The sequence below is a fragment of the Caretta caretta genome, chromosome 7 (genome assembly GCF_965140235.1).
Source record: "Caretta caretta isolate rCarCar2 chromosome 7, rCarCar1.hap1, whole genome shotgun sequence".
NCBI classification, from domain to species: Eukaryota; Metazoa; Chordata; order Testudines; family Cheloniidae; genus Caretta; species Caretta caretta.
Genome location: NC_134212.1, coordinates 26,393,973 through 26,410,834, shown reverse-complemented (window position 1 = coordinate 26,410,834; position 16,862 = coordinate 26,393,973). Strand labels below are relative to the sequence as shown.

At 41.4% G+C, this 16,862-nt stretch overlaps 1 protein-coding gene across 19 annotated transcripts in view; it reads right to left on the bottom strand.

The window, feature by feature from the left end:
- Positions 1–16,862, bottom strand: part of ERC2 (ELKS/RAB6-interacting/CAST family member 2) — an 840,901-nt gene that overhangs the window by 644,263 nt on the left and 179,776 nt on the right. The gene's annotated exons all lie outside the window — the stretch shown is intronic.

The window sequence follows — 16,862 nt, the reverse complement described above, 5'->3', positions numbered from 1 at the left end:
AGGGATTTTTTTAAAAAAAGGGGGGATAGCAATTCATACTGCAGGATACATGACAACCACTAATCATCTTGGGTTAGGGAAAAACAATAGGTACATTAGTCTACAATTGTCCAGCTATTACAAAAGATTTCACACATGTATATTTCTATAGTTCAGAAAGGCCTGTGGTCCTCCAGAACAAGGGAGAATCAGGACTCTCAGTCTACAGCAGATGATTTTTATCCTTTAGAATTTTCATATCATGTTTTATAATAGGAAAAGGCTGGATCTATGGAGGAGCTTAAGAGAGTTAGGCACATACAGGGAGTTGTTCATCTGCCTCCTTGAGGCTGCTTTGAAAATACTATCCACAATATTCAGAGTATACTTGCAACAATGCTTTCTGAGTACACACGTCCATGTATAAATAACATTAAAAGCAATTTTTGGTCTTGTACATAACAAGCCCAAGTAAATTGTTTAGAAAGTGTATTAAACTGATATTTGCAAATGAAGATTGAGGTTTAGTAATCTATAAATAAACTGTCATATTAAAAACTATTTAGAGACTGGTGAAAACTAGTAGTAAGTTGGTTAAACACTGCTCTTCAAGACAGAACCTTCTCCTCCAATGGCTCAAGGGAAAGCATCTTTGAAATGAAGAAGTTTCTCAAAGTGAACTGTCACAAGTATAATTGACTAGTTCTATTTTTTTCCAAAAACTAATAAGCTATATTTATTATTCATATTGTAATAATGAATAATTGTCAATTTTCCCTGTTTTTTTCACAAATATAGTTCACAATTGAACTATACTACTAAGTTCAAATAAAAATGACACCCATCCATTTTGTATATTAACTCTCTTCAAAGAAGTTGGAGTGTACAATCTTACCAGTCAAAGGGAGGGAACCTGGAGAATCCTTATTTGCCTAGGTAAGCCGGGGGCGGGGGGAAAGGAAAACCCTAAAGATAGCAATATAAATTGAGAAAGTGAATTAAATAAGGAACAAATATTATTTCCGCATAAGCCAATACCACAAAGGAAGATTTAAACATGCTCTTCCCTTTTTGAGTTTAATCAGAAACATAGTAAGTTGTCCGATACTATGTTAAAATCAGCAGGTACCCAGCTGTTTGACTGTTCTAACTTCAGAAGAAGGGATTTGTCTACCTCCACAACAGATAGGCATTTTCACATTATCTTATGGTAATAAGTAAGGCCCTACTTGAATTGTGGGATGACTGTCAAAAAATTACGTCTGAGTTATGGACAAGTCATGGAAAATTGTGGAAAAGTAATAGTGGACCTTATTATTTGCAGTTATAAAATCCATTATTACTTGTCCATGATTTTCCACTGTTGGTCGCCCGAGGCTGACAGCGAGGGCTCCCACTGTCAACCCCGCTGCACAGTGGGGGTCCCACTGTCAAAATAACAGTGGAATCTGAATATGGTAGAATCCGCAATTTCTACAATATCAGAAGTAAAGTAGGGCCTTAGTAATAAATATATTACAGAAATAGGGATACCTTAGCATAAAAACTTGCTAGACAACAGATAGGTTGATCTTGAAGCATCCTGAGACTATGACAGTAAAAAACTGGGCATATTTGGTTTTGAGAAAAGAAGACTGATGTGGGACCTGATAATCTTCAAATATGCTATGGGCTGTTATAAAGAGGATGGTAATCAATTTTTCTCCATGTCCACTAAACGTAGCAATGGGCCTACTCTGCAGCAAGGGACATTTTAGGTCAGATATGAGGAAAAAATTTCTAACTATAAAAGTAGGTAAGCTCTGGACTAGACCTGCAAGGGAGGTTGTGGAACCCCCATCACTGGAAGTTTTTAAGAATGGGTTGGACAAATACCTCTCAGGGATAGTCTAGGTTTACTTGGTCCTGCCTCAGCACAGGGCGGGCTGAACTTTACTGTGAAGGCCCTTCCAGCCCTACATTTCTACAATTCCCACAAACAATGGAACTCTTACAGGCTGTTTGAGAGCCAGGAAGTTTCCCCAGTGTGGTTACCGAGGTAAACCCTGGACTATTTGGTAATGTCTGGCTACTTTAGCACCACTCTGGAGACTAAAGGTTTAGTGGTACAATGAACTGTCTCCCTTTTTTCTGCAAACTCCCTAAGGAGTGCTCTTCCTCATATCTTAAGAAATTAAGTTTTCTTAGTTCCTGATAATTCTGCTTTGCATAACTTCATGTCTATTGTTCCACCAAATTCTAGCTTTTTCTGATTGTTCTCATTGACAGAAGTACATGTAAAGATAATGTTTTCAGGTGGAAAGCCACAGTGTGATTGAAAGTGAATTATGCATGACTAAGCCTGTACTCCTGCCATCTTATTTCTCTCATGTTAGGATAATGAGAAATTTCTAATAAATAGCATGGAGAAGGTGAGGAGAATGAGTTATTTGTATTATTTTTATGAATATCATATGCACCTCAGTTTACCTTCTTGATATTATCCTACCTGACTGCACAGAGCTAAATTCAAGGAGCCTATTGGAGGAAACAGACACGCATGGAAACAATGATAACAATAAGGTACCACCAGAGAGAATACCAAGGGTCATTAAGGAAAACAACAAGGGAGTCATTAATAGAGAAATGCCCCGCCCCTGGCCTAGCTCCAACCAGGCTAGCAGGTTAATTTTCCCTCAGCCCAAGCATAAGATCAAAGGGATGAAAAGGTGAGCAGGGCAGCAGTAGTTGGAGATGAGTCTCTGGCAGAAAGACTCAGAGACTGCTGCAAGGACTGTAGGAGTAGGGATGATTGGACTGAGTGAAATTTACCAAAAACTTCAAGGAAAGAATAAAACTCAAGTGAGATCCTTAACCCTTTTCTCTACTTATGTACCTTTGGATGAATAAATATTTTGTTTGGAAGAAGCTATTTTTGAGTCACTTTGATCAGCCACTGGTCACAGGCTTTCAAAAGGAAGAGTTTTCAGGTGCCAAACAAAGTTGGAGATGTCCTATTAACACAGTTGGTAAATGGGGGTGGGCCTACAGCCCAAAGATCCTGTCTAAGAGCAGTAGGACCACATGGATCCATCCAGAAAAAGGGAAGGTAGCAACACCAGTCACCAGAGAAGTGTACTTGACAGGGACTAAAAGTGGGTCTGAATCACAGGATGCCCTTTAACAATGACACCAGGTATTTTGTTGGGCTGACAAGTGATTTAAAAAATTGCAATTAATTGCGCTGTTAAAAATTAACAGAATACTATTGGTCACGGAGTGTGCGGGACTCAGGGCCCTACACCCCCACTTCCTGTGATTCACCATGACTCTCAGGGCCCTACACCCCCACTTCCTGTGATTCACCATGACTCTCAGGGACTAAAAGTGGGTCTGAATCACAGGATGCCCTTTAACAATGACACCAGGTATTTTGTTGGGCTGACAAGTGATTTAAAAAATTGCAATTAATTGCGCTGTTAAAAATTAACAGAATACTATTGGTCACGGAGTGTGCGGGACTCAGGGCCCTACACCCCCACTTCCTGTGATTCACCATGACTCTCAGCCAGCCAGTAAAATGGAAGGTTTATTGGACGACAGGAACACAGTCCCAGACAGAGCTTGTTGGTACAACCAGGACTCCTCAGTCAAGTCCTTCTGGGGGGCAGGGAGCTTAGATCCCAGCCCTGGGGCTCCCTCCATTTCCCCAGCCAGCTCGAAACTGATACCCCGTCCAGCCGTCTCACCCCGCCTCCCCCTGGTTCCTCCTCCAGCCTTTGTCCAGTTTCCCGGGCAGACAGTGTTACCTGGCCCCAACCCCCGACCTGGGCTCTCATGTTACATCCCTCAAGGAAAGTCTCCCATCCCCAATGCAGACAGTCCAAGTAAAACTCACCTGCAACATTCCCAGGTCAATACTCCCCCTTCCTGCTGCGTCACACTATTTATATAAATATTTTTGATGTTTTCCACATTTTCAAATATTGTTTTAAATTACCACACAGAATACAAACTGTACAGTGCTCACTTTATATTTTATTATAAATATTTGCACTGTAAAAATAGTATTTTTCAATTCACTTAATACAAATACTGTAGCACAATCTCTTTATCATGAAAGTTGAACTTACAAATGTAGAATTATATACAAAAAATAACTACATTCAAAAATAAAACAATGTAAAACTTTAGACGCTACTTCTTGTCCACTCAGTCCTACTTCTTGTTCAGCCAATCGGTCAAAAGTTTGTTTACATTTTCAAGAGATAATGCTGCCCGCTTCTTGTTTATAATGTCACCTGAAAGTGAGAACAGGCATTCGCATGGGATATCTTGCAACGCCAGCTACAACAGTCCCATGCGAACGCCTGTTCTCACTTTCAGGTGTATAGCAGCGTCCTTGCAGGGTCCTCCTGGCTCCTGCCCCCACTGCGCTAAGAAAGTCACACAGAGACCTTTAGATGGAGTGCCCATCTGGGGCTTTTATTTATATGCTGTGCTCCCACCACCTTTCCACCATACAAGTAGTCCCTTTCTTGTAGTCCACCGGCAGGAGAGAGGGGGCAAGCTATCTCTCTCTGCTTCCCCTCACTGCCTTCCCTCTACTGCAGCTTTCCTCTTTCCAGCACCTGCCCCGACTGTCTTCCCCTGGGGCTCTTATCCAACCCGGCCTGATGAGGCATGTTGTTCAAGCTTCCCCAGTCAGGGCCAGGTCAGCTACCCAGCTCCAATTCGTCTCCCTTAATTGGAGCTAGAGTGACAGAGTGTAGTTTTCTGCTTAGCACCCTGGCACAAGGTGACATTGTAAACAAGATGCGGGCAGCATTATCTCCCATAAATGTAAATAAACATGTTTCTTGTAGTAGTTGGTTGAACAAGAAGTAGGACTGAGTGGACTTGTAGGCTCAGAAGTTTTACATTGTTTTGGTTTTGAGTGCAGTTATGAAACAAACAAACACAAAAACTACATTTGTAAATTGCACTTTCACAATAAAGAGATTGCACTATGGTACTTATCTGAGGTTAACTGAAAAATACTATTTCTTTTGTTTATCATTTTTATAGTGCAAATATTTGTAATAAAAATAATATACAGTGAGCACTATACACTTTGTAGTCTGTTGTTATTGAAATAAATATATTTGAAAATTTAGAAAAACATCCAAAATATTTAATAAATTTCAACTGGTAGTCTATTGTTTAACAGTGTGATTAAAACTGCGATTAATTTTTTTTAATCGCAATTAATTTTTTGGAGTTAATCACGTGAGTTAACTTCAATTAATTGACAACCCTAGTATTTTGGTTGGTGAGTTACAGTGCACATAATACCAAAAGTATCAAAATGTAAAATTATTTATTAGGATGAGACAGCCAATTCAACAGGGCAAGATCTTTTAAAAGTGGAGAGAAAGGAGACTCTAGATTACACCAGGAAGCATGCAGAAATTTTCCTTTAATCTAAAGTTCTTAACATAGAGTTGTCCAGAACAGAACCATAATTTTATACTAGTCATAGTCTTTAGGTAGCAATTATACAGGCTGTATGGAAACAGGAGGGAATGCAATAGGAGAATATAAATTGTAAAATAAATAAAAGTTTTGGCTTGATAATGTTATGAAGTGACAATGGCCAATCACATTTACACCTGCTGGGTGACCTTGGGCAAGTCATTTCCCTTCTCTGGGCCTCAATCTCTCCAATTTTAACATAAGGACAAGAGAACTTACCCACCTATGTAAAACATATGAAATCGACAGGTGAAAAGCACTATAAGGGCCAGGTATTATGATGAAAGGCAAATTTTCAAAGGGGGTGCATTGGATGAGTTCATAAAAGTGCTTGTGTACCTAAACAATTCATATTACACATGCAAGTGGATAACTGTGTTCAACTACAAGTTAGCAATAACAAACACTGGATTTGCATGTGTAAATTTTAATGAAGATTCAACAGTGCTCACCAGGCTTTAAAAATGCAGGTTTAAATACATCTTTTGATGTCTAGATTTTCTATTTAGATAGAATGCTAGCCCCCTTGGCTCTCCACACCTCTTTCAGTACTTCAGGCTTGAGCTCAAAGAAATCAAGAATTTGATCCTGTGAGATTGCAAATACCCAGAACTCCAACTGAGTTTGCTCAGTTGGAGCAAGAGCTGGGCCCAAGTTGAGGTTAATGTCAGGAACACTGTCATAAATATAAAGGGAAGGGTAAACCCCTTTAAAATCCCTCCTGGCCAGAAAAAAAAATCCTCTCACCTGTAAAGGGTTAAGAAGCTAAAGGTAACCTCACTGGCACCTGACCAAAATGACCAATGAGGAGACAAGATACTTTCAAAAGCTGGGAAGAGGGAGAGAAACAAAGGGTCTGTGTGTCTGTCTATATGCTGTTTCTGCTGGGGATAGACCAGGAATGGAGTCTTAGAACTTTTAGTAAGTAATTTAGCTAGGTATGTGTTAGATTATGATTTCTTTAAATGGCTGAGAAAAGAATTGTGCTGAATAGAGTAACTATTTCTGTCCACCATGATTTCAACAATTTCCATCCCACCATCAACCTCAGCCTGGTCCAGTCCACACAAGAGATCCACTGGAAAAAGAGAGGAAGCATGTGGAGGAGATGGAGAAGATAAAGGCTCAGCGGAATATACCAACAAACCCTAGCAATCCTTCTCCAGGTACCACTTCCCATCCCAGAAAGTTCTCCACCTACAAGGCAGGCGATGATACTGAGGCCTTCTTAGAAAACTTCGAAAGGGCCTGCCTTGGGTACAACATCTCTACTGACCAATACATGGTAGAGCTGAGGCCGCAGCTCAGTGGACCCTTAGCTGAGGTGGCAGCTGAAATGCCTAAAGAACACATGAACAAGTATGAACTGTTTAAATCCAAGGCGAGAGTCAGAATGGGGATAACACCCGAGCATTCTCGTCGGAGGTTCAGAGCCCTAAGGTGGAAACCAGACGTGTCATTTACCCGACATGCCTACCACGTTGTGAAACATTGGGATGCCCGGATATCAGGAGCAAGTATTGAATCTCCAGTAAATTTGCCCTTCCTAATGCAAATGGAACAATTCTTAGAGGGTGTTCCTGAGGAAATAGAAAGATACATCCTAGATGGGAAGCCCAAAACTGTAATCGAGGCAGGAGAGATTGGAGCCAGATGGGTGGAGGTGGCAGAGAAGAAGAAAACTGGTTGCAGTTGGAGCGGAGACCAGAAGGGACAACCCCAGACCACACCCTATTACCAGGGGCCGCCCAAAGCCCCACCTACTTCCCAAAGAACCCTCCAGACCCCTTATCGTCCCACCACCCAGTTCTCCAGCAACCCACCTCACCCCAGTGACCCGTCAGCTGGACGATGTTTTAAATGTAACGAGCTGGGGCATGAGCTCTGTTCCGGAAACTTCTATCAGGACCCGGTCAGAGGTGATGGACCCGGACCCCAGGCCAATGTCTGCAACAGCAGTAGTGGATCCAGTCCCAGAGACCCAGACGGAACCAGTCCCAGAACCGGAACCAGCCAAACAACCAACACCAGACCCATTGCCAGCACTGAATCCAGTACTTGCAACCTCAACACCAGAGGGCCCCACCGAACCTGAACTGGCAGCAGCTGATAACCCTACACAAGAGGCTCAGCCGGAGCCTGAATCCCAACATAGTGCACCAGTGGAAAGCGGTTCACAGTCAACGGAAACAGCCCCATCCCCTACATCGCTTCCAGAGGGACCAAGCCTAGGTCCACAATCCCATGAGGGACTGATGTCTCCAACATCAAGGGAACAGTTCCAGACCGAACAGGAAGCAGATGAAAGCCTCCAGAGAGCTTGGACGGCGGCACGGAGCAACCCACCGCCTCTCAGCTCTTCTAATCGATCCAGGTTTGTTGTAGAAAGAGGACTTTTATACAAGGAAACTCTTTCTGGTGGACACCAGGAAGACTGGCATCCTCAGAGACAGTTGGTAGTTCCAACTAAATACCGGGCCAAGCTCTTGAGCTTAGCCCATGATCACCCTAGTGGCCATGCTGGGGTGAACAGGAACAAAGACCGTTTGTGGGGGTCATTCCACTGGGAGGGAATGGGCAAGGATGTTTCTACCTATGTCCGGTCTTGTGAGGTGTGCCAAAGAGTGGGAAAACCCCAAGACCAGGTCAAAGCCCCTCTCCAGCCACTCCACATCATTGAAGTTCCATTTCAGCGAGTAGCTGTGGATATTCTGGGTCCTTTTCCGAAAAAGACAGCCAGAGGAAAGCAGTACATACTGACTTTCATGGATTTTGCCACCCGATGGCCGGAAGCAGTAGCTCTAAGCAACACCAGGGCTAAAAGTGTGTGCCAGGCACTAGCAGACATTTTGGCCAGGGTAGGTTGGCCCTCCGACATCCTCACAGATGCAGGGACTAATTTCCTGGCAGGAACTATGGAAAACCTTTGGGAAGCTCATGGGGTAAATCACTTGGTTGCCACTCCTTACCACCATCAAACAAATGGCATGGTGGAGAAGTTTAATGGAACTTTGGGGGCCATGATACGTAAATTCGTAAATGAGCACTCCAATGATTGGGACCTAGTGTTGCAGCAGTTGCTCTTTGCCTACAGAGCTGTACCACACCCCAGTTTAGGGTTTTCCCCATTTGAACTTGTATATGGCCGTGAGGTTAAGGGGCCATTGCAGTTGGTGAAGCAGCAATGGGAGGGATTTACACCTTCTCCAGGAACTAACATTCTGGACTTTGTAACCAACCTACAAAACACTCTCCGAACCTCTTTAGCCCTTGCTAGAGAAAACTTACAGGATGCTCAAAAAGAGCAAAAAGCCTGGTATGATAAACATGCCAGAGAGCATTCCTTCAAAGTAGGAGACCAGGTCATGGTCTTAAGGGCGCTCCAGGCCCATAAAATGGAAGCATCGTGGGAAGGGCCATTCACAGTCCAGGAGTGCCTGGGAGCTGTTAATTATCTCATAGCATTCCCCACCTCCAACCGAAAGCTTAAGGTGTACCATATTAATTCTCTAAAGCCCTTTTATTCCAGAGAATTACAGGTTTGTCAGTTTACAGCCCAGGAAGGAGACGACGCTGAGTGGCCTGAAGGTGTCTACTACGAAGGGAAAAGTGCTGGTTGTGTGGAAGAGGTGAACCTCTCCATGACCCTTGGGCGTATGCAGCGACAGCAGATCAGGGAGCTGTGCACTAGCTACGTGCCAACGTTCTCAGCCACCCCAGGACTGACTGAATGGGCATACCACTCCATTGACAATGGTAATGCTCACCCAATTAAAGTCCAACCTTACTGGGTGTCTCTTCAAACTAAAACTGCTATAGAACGGGAGATCCAGGATATGTTACAGATGGGTGTAATCCGCCCCTCTGGAAGTGCATGGGCATCTCCAGTGGTTCAAGTTCCCAAACCAGATGGGGAAATACGTTTTTGGACTACCGTAAGCTAAACGCTGTAACTCGCCCAGACAACTCTCCAATGCCACACACAGATGAACTATTAGAGAAACTGGGACGGGCCCAGTTCATCTCTACCAAGGGGTACTGGCAGGTACCGCTAGATGAATCTGCCAAGCCTTCACCACACATCTCAGGCTGTATGAATTTAATGTACTCCCTTTCGGGCTGCGAAATGCACCCGCCACCTTCCAAAGACTTGTAGATGGTCTCCTAGCGGGATTAGGAGAATATGCAGTCGCCTACCTTGACGATGTGGCCATATTTTCAGATTCCTGGGCAGACCACCTGGAACATCTGCGCATAAGGGAGGCAGGACTAACTGTTAAGGCTAAGAAGTGTCAAATAGGCCTAAACAGAGTGACTTACCTTGGACACCACGTGGGTCAAGAAACTATCAGCCTCCTACAGGCCAAAGTGGATGCTATCCAAAAGTGGTCTGTCCCAAAGTCAAAGAAACAGGTTCAATCCTTCTTAGGCTTGGCCGGTTATTACAGATGATTTGTACCGCAATACAGCCAAATCGCCGCCCCACTGACAGACCTAACCAAAAAGAAACAGCCAAATGCTGTTCAGTGGACCATAAAGTGTCAGAAGGCCTTTAACAAGCTTAAAGCGACACTCATGTCTGACCCTGTACTAAGGGCCCCAGACTTTGACAAACCGTTCCTAGTAACCACAGATGTGTCCGAGCGTGGTGTGGGAGCAGTTTTAATGCAGAAAGGACGTGATCAAGAATTCCACCCTGTAGTGTTTCTCAGCAAAAAACTGTCTGAGAAGGAAAGCAACTGGTCAGTCACTGAAAAAGAATGTTACGCCATTGTCTACGCTCTGGAAAAGCTACGCCCATATGTTTGGGGACGGCATTTCCACCTGCAAACCGACCATGCTGCACTGAAGTGGCTTCACACCGTCAAAGAAAATAGCAAAAAACTTCTTCGGTGGAGTTTAGCTCTCCAAGATTTTGATTTCGACATCCAACACATCTCAGGTGCTTCTAACAAAGTGGCTGATGCACTCTCCCGTGAAAGTTTCCCAGAATCAACTGGTTAAAATCGTCCTTGAGATGTAGAAAATATTGTTAGTCTTTATATACTTGGTAGTATATTTAGAGATACATGTGTCTTATTAACTCTGTTTTCCTAGAGCTCCAGGAAGAAATCCCAGCCAGTGTTTCACCCTAGCTGAGATTTGAGGGGCGTGTCATAAATATAAAGGGAAGGGTAAACCCCTTTAAAATCCCTCCTGGCCAGAAAAAAAAAATCCTCTCACCTGTAAAGGGTTAAGAAGCTAAAGGTAACCTCACTGGCACCTGACCAAAATGACCAATGAGGAGACAAGATACTTTCAAAAGCTGGGAGGAGGGAGAGAAACAAAGGGTCTGTGTGTCTGTCTATATGCTGTTTCTGCTGGGGATAGACCAGGAATGGAGTCTTAGAACTTTTAGTAAGTAATCTAGCTAGGCATGTGTTAGATTATGATTTCTTTAAATGGCTGAGAAAAGAATTGTGCTGAATAGAATAACTATTTCAGTGTATCTTTTTTGTAACTTAAGGTTTTGCCTAGAGGGGTTCTCTGTGTTTTGAATCTAATTACCCTGTAAGGTATCTACCATCCTGATTTTACAGAGGTGATTTCTATTTACTTCTATTTCCATTAAAAGTCTTCTTGTATGAAAACTGAATGCTTTTTCATTGTTCTCAGATCCAAGGGTTTGGGTCTGTAGTCACCTAGGCAAATTGGTGAGGCTTTTTACCAAACCTTGACCAGAAAGTGGGGTACAAGGTTTTGGGAAGTATTTTGGGGGGAAAGACGTGTCCAAACAGCTCTTCCTCAGTAACCAGTATTTGTTTGGTGGTGGTAGCGGCCAATCCAAGAACAAAGGGTGGAGTATTTTGTACCTTGGGGAAGTTTTGACCTAAGCTGGTAAAGAGAAGCTTAGGAGGTTTTTCATGCAGGTCCTCACAGCTGTACCCTAGAGTTCAGAGTGGGGGAGGAACCTTGACAAACACGAACATAAATCTCTTATCTCTCAGGCCCCTGCACTTGAAGTGTTATTTAAAGACTAAACACATCTTGAACACTCAAAGTTATGGCATCTTAAATTTCCCAAAACATTGGTGAGAAAATAGCATTGTAATGACACTAATACAATTCACAAGAGTTTCCCTTAGTCAAAAAAAAAAAACCACTGCAATATTTTTAATGCCAGTAATTTCTAACAGAAAACATTCTGAGCTCTGCTCAAGTTACAATGAATGTGTGTTATTTTTTAGCCTTTGCATTACAATAACACTGAATTATCTCATCTAATTTCATTTTTCCAAAACCTGTGGAAAATGAACTTTTTGCATGCCCTGGATGTTTGTTTATTGACTAAGAAGTGTACAGGAACTGAACTATCTATTACAGTAATGGAGGATATTAAAGAACAACGCTACAGTCTAATGGTCTACAGAAAGATTTCTATAGTACCAACTTGTAGTTATTGTTTTCATCCCAACACATGTCTAAAACATATAGTAAGACAATAATATTTATTGTTCTTGATTTATATAGGTTTTTCTCTTCTCCCAAAAAGAACATTAAAAATAGCAGATGTTCACTAAAAAATAACAGCACTATTTGATTAAATTGGGTCTATTTTATTGTGGAAAACTAGTCAGGCAACATCCATTACTGCTCATGATTGTTTCCACAGAACACTCTTATAAGAATTCCTCACATATGATACTTAAAGGTCTTGACCTCCACGTCCTGACTCAGGCAAAATTCCCACTCATGCACTGCCCAAATGTATCCCAGCATATTAAAATTAAACAAATATTAATGTTAACCAGGGGGAAAGAGTCAAAAGGCCAAAGACATTTTCACCAAGCATTATCTATTTCCCATTATACCAGATGGCCCTTAGGTCACACAGAGCAGTTTGTCTTTCTTGGCCTCAGTGGTGGTGGTGGTGGTGATGAGGGAGAAGAATGTGGGCTCTAGAAAATCCCACAGGTTCAATAGACTAAGTAGAGGAGGAGATGATCAACAGGACTATAGTTGCATACAAAGGTCCCCATTCAACATATCCCTAACCCCACTGAAGTCAACTAAACTACTCTCCTACTTAAAGTTAGGGATGTACTTAAGTTCCTTTCTGAATGCAGGCCAGAATGAACTGTTTTGCAACTTCTCCCTGGAGTACTTTTTTTGGTCTTGCTGAGCAGACCACTTTTTCCCAGTATAGGTGGGCAGCAACCATCCACAGCCTTTTGATTATTTCTAGCTGCCTTAGGGTGACCAGATTTCCCGATTTTTTAGGGACAGTCACAATTTTTGGTATTTTTCTTATATAGGCTCCTATTACCCCCCACCCCATCCTGATTTTTCACATGTGCTGTCTGGTCACCCTAAGATGCCTCCAACCCTAAGTAAAACTGAAGTAACATGCAGATATGGCTATTGCATATTTTTAATCTTATATTTGAGAAGTCTTAAGTCAAAACTGTATTTTTCTTAAACTCTTGTATTAATCCACAATATTCAGAAACAGTTAATTCTGTAATTTGCCTACAACAAAATAATTGTATACAGTATATTAGTTTTTTCAGCCCCCAAAGACAAACACCTGAATTTCATTACACTTAATGCACAATTATACCATCCTCATAAACTTAAATGTATAGGGAAAAAAACCTTCAACATATACTTGGCATCTAGGAAGTGTGGTGCGAGCATCACAGCATTCAGAAATCAGCAGAGACACTCCTCACATATACAGCATGGCATGATAATTAATTCTGGATTACTTCTAGGGAAGTCTGCATTTTAAAAGGCTAGAATTTATTTTTTGTGTCAGTTTACTAGACACTTATCAGATGTTTTACTTTTCCCCCCACACACACATTTTTCTTCTGCAATCTATCCCTAGTACACTATGGATCTCAACTAACCTTTTGGATGACCCAGAAAATGAACCAGATCACAGAATTAACTCCATGCTGAATCTCCACTGGGAACCAGCTTTATGCCCTTCTACCTTGACTTCCCCCTCCCAAAAAACAAAACTCCAACAGTATGCCTGGTGAGGAATATACATGTATACAGAGGAACCATGTAATGGAATCACTACGTCCTTCCTCACCCCCATCGCATGTTTCACTATTCAAATCTTGAGCCTTTTATTCAATTCAAATCAATCAAATTCAAGTCAGTGGAACTTCTCCTTTGTAAAAATGGTTTCATCAGGTCCATAATGTACAAATAACAAGGGATTTATTTTGCTTTAAAAAAAATGGATCTCAAATAATCTAACACCATTTCCCACAATTCCTTTCCCTGGTTAAAAAAAATTAAAAAGTTTCAGACCAAAGTAAAATATGACTTTTTACTATAAAATATACAACTGTGCGTTGTTTTTCTGTGTTCATTACTTTGAAGGGGAAATTGAATACCATAGGGCAGTACAATATATAAACATCCCTTTCTTGGGTTCAGTTGATTTAATCTGATGTGTAGCAAATTCCAGTAAAACAAAATAAAAGCTATCAGATCTGTGATCCTCCCATTTACAGGTTGTAATCAAGTTTAAGCCCAACCCAAAACAAAAGCAGAACTTAAGTAAAACTTGTATTCACACACAATCTTTGAGAGATACCCAACTGGGGAAACTTGTTTACTCTTTGTTCCCCTTCTAAGGGAAATCAACTTTTATTATAACACAAAAAACTATGCTAGAAGAACATTGTTAAAGCTTCAGCTTCAAGTGAACAAAAATTAGGAAAATGCCAGTGCTGCCAGGGTTTTAAATTTTTCCCTATGCATAATTCATTATGAGATCACATATTGTTTCTATCTGCAGGTTCATTCAGGCTCTGATTCAACAAGGTACTTATGTCCATTTAAGCTTTATACAGACAGAACTGCTCACATTGTTAGTTATGCATATGCTTAGCTATCTTGCTGAATTTGTGAGGCACTGTATAGGATGGACAGTGATTAGTGAATGAAGTAGCTGTTCAATATTTGCTCTCTCAAAATGGTGGCCTACACTTTATTTACTGTGCTAAACAAAGCATGGGCCACACACTGAATGAGAAATTTAGTATTTAGCTTAGATATGGACGGATAGGCAGGCACTTCTGCAAGTTTTGGCCTTAACGTTTCTCTCTCTCAATTCCCCATCTGTAAAATCGGGATCATTCCAGCTCCCTACTTCTTAGGAGTCTTGTGAAGATAAATTCATTAATATTTGTGAGAAACTTAATATAGTGATGATTGCCACAGAAAAAGCTCATCAGGAATTTAATCATAGGTTTTTTCCTATGGCACTCATCACCATGCTGATGTCTGACAAATATGAATTAATTTGCCTTCACAGCTCCTCTGTGGACCAGGGAAGTATTATTCCCATTTTACAGATGGGAAATTGAGGTACAGAGAAATTAATTTCAAAATTTGCAGAATTGTCACCTAATTTTAGATGTCTCAGAGATTGGGTGCTCAACTTGGGACATCCAGAACCTGATTTTCACAAGTGCTGAACATCTTCAACTCCCATTAACTTCAGTTGCACTTTGAGTACTCTGTATTTCTAAAGATCAAGCCCTAAGTAAGCTGAGCACCCAGAAAATGAGGAACACACACCTGTGAAAAGTTTATCAGATGTGACATTATATAGGTAATAAAGTAGCAGCTGTGTTAGTCTGTATCTGCAAAAAGAACAGGAGTACTTGTGGCACCTTAGAGACTAACAAATTTATTTGAGCATAAGCTTTCATGAGCTACAGCTCACTTCATTGGATGCATAGAATGGAACATATAGTAAGATATATATATATACACATACACACACACAGATAAGTTGGAAGTTACCATATAAACGGTGAGAGGCTAATTAGTTAAGATGAGCTATTATCAGCAGGAGAAAAAAAAATTTTTGTAGTGATAATCAAGATGGCCCATTTAGACAGTTGACAAGAAGGTGTGAGGATACTTAACTTAAGAAATAGATTCAATATATGTAATGACCCAGCCATTCCCATTCTCTATTCAAACCCAAGTTAATGGTATCTAGTTTGCATATTTATTCAAGTTCAGCAGTTTCTCGTTGGAGTCTGTTTTTGAAGCTTTTCTGTTGCAAAATTGGTACCTTTAAGTCTGTTACTGAGTGGCCAGAGAGGTTGAAGTGTTCTCCTCCCCGTTTTTGAATGTTATGACTCCTAATATCAGATTTGTGTAATACACACCTGCTGAAGTGAAAAAACAGGTTGACAGAGCCAGAAGAGTACCCAGAAGTCACCTACTACAGGACAGGCCCAACAAAGAAAATAACAGAACGCCACTAGCTGTCACCTTCAGCCCCCAACTAAAACCTCTCCAGCGCATCATCAAAGATCTACAACCTATCCTGAAAAATGATCCTTCACTCTCACAGATCGTGGGAGACAGACCAGTCCTCGCTTACAGACAGCCCCCCAACCTGAAGCAAATACTCTCCAGCAATCACACACCAAAAACACTAACGCAGGAACCCATCCTTGCAACAAAGCCCGATGCCAGCTCTGTCCACATATTTATTCAAGTGACACCATGATAGGACCTAATCACATTAGCCACGCCATCAAAGGCTCGTTCACCTGCACATCTACCAATGTGATATATGCCATCATGTGCCAGCAATGGCTCTCTGCCATGTACATTGGCCAAACCGGAGAGTCTCTACGCAAAAGAATAAATGGACACAAATCTGACATCAGGAATCATAACATTCAACAACCGGTAGGAGAACACTTCAACCTCTCTGGCCACTCTGTAACAGACTTAAAGGTTACAGAAAAGGTTCAAGAACAGACCCCAACGAGAAACTGCTGAGCTTGAATTAATATGCAAACTAGATACCATTAACTTGGGTTTGAATAGAGACTGGGAGTGGCTGGGTCATTACACATATTGAATCTATTTCCCCATGTTAAATATCCTCACACCTTCTTGTCAACTGTCTAAATGGGCCATCTTGATTATCACTACAAAAGTTTTTTTCTCCTGCTGATGATAGCTCATCTTAATTAATTAGCCTCTTACTCCACTTTTTCGTGTTCTCTGTATGTGTGTATGTGTATACACAAAATTATATATATCTTCTTACTATATGTTCCATTCTATGCATCCAATGAAGTGGGCTGTAGCTCACGAAAGCTTATGCTCAAATAAATTTGTTAGTCTCTAAGGTGTCACAAGTCCTCCTGTTCTTTTTATATAGGTAATGTGTGGCAGTGCTCCCAACTGAACCCAGTACTTCTGGGTCACAGTCAGCTGCCTTAACCCGCCACATTACTTTTCTTTCTTCCTTCTTTACTTTTTATTCATTATATACTTTCCAACTACCACAAATGGGGCTAGGGTCCTACAAACAGCCTCATTCACTACACAACACTGATTCAATAACCGAG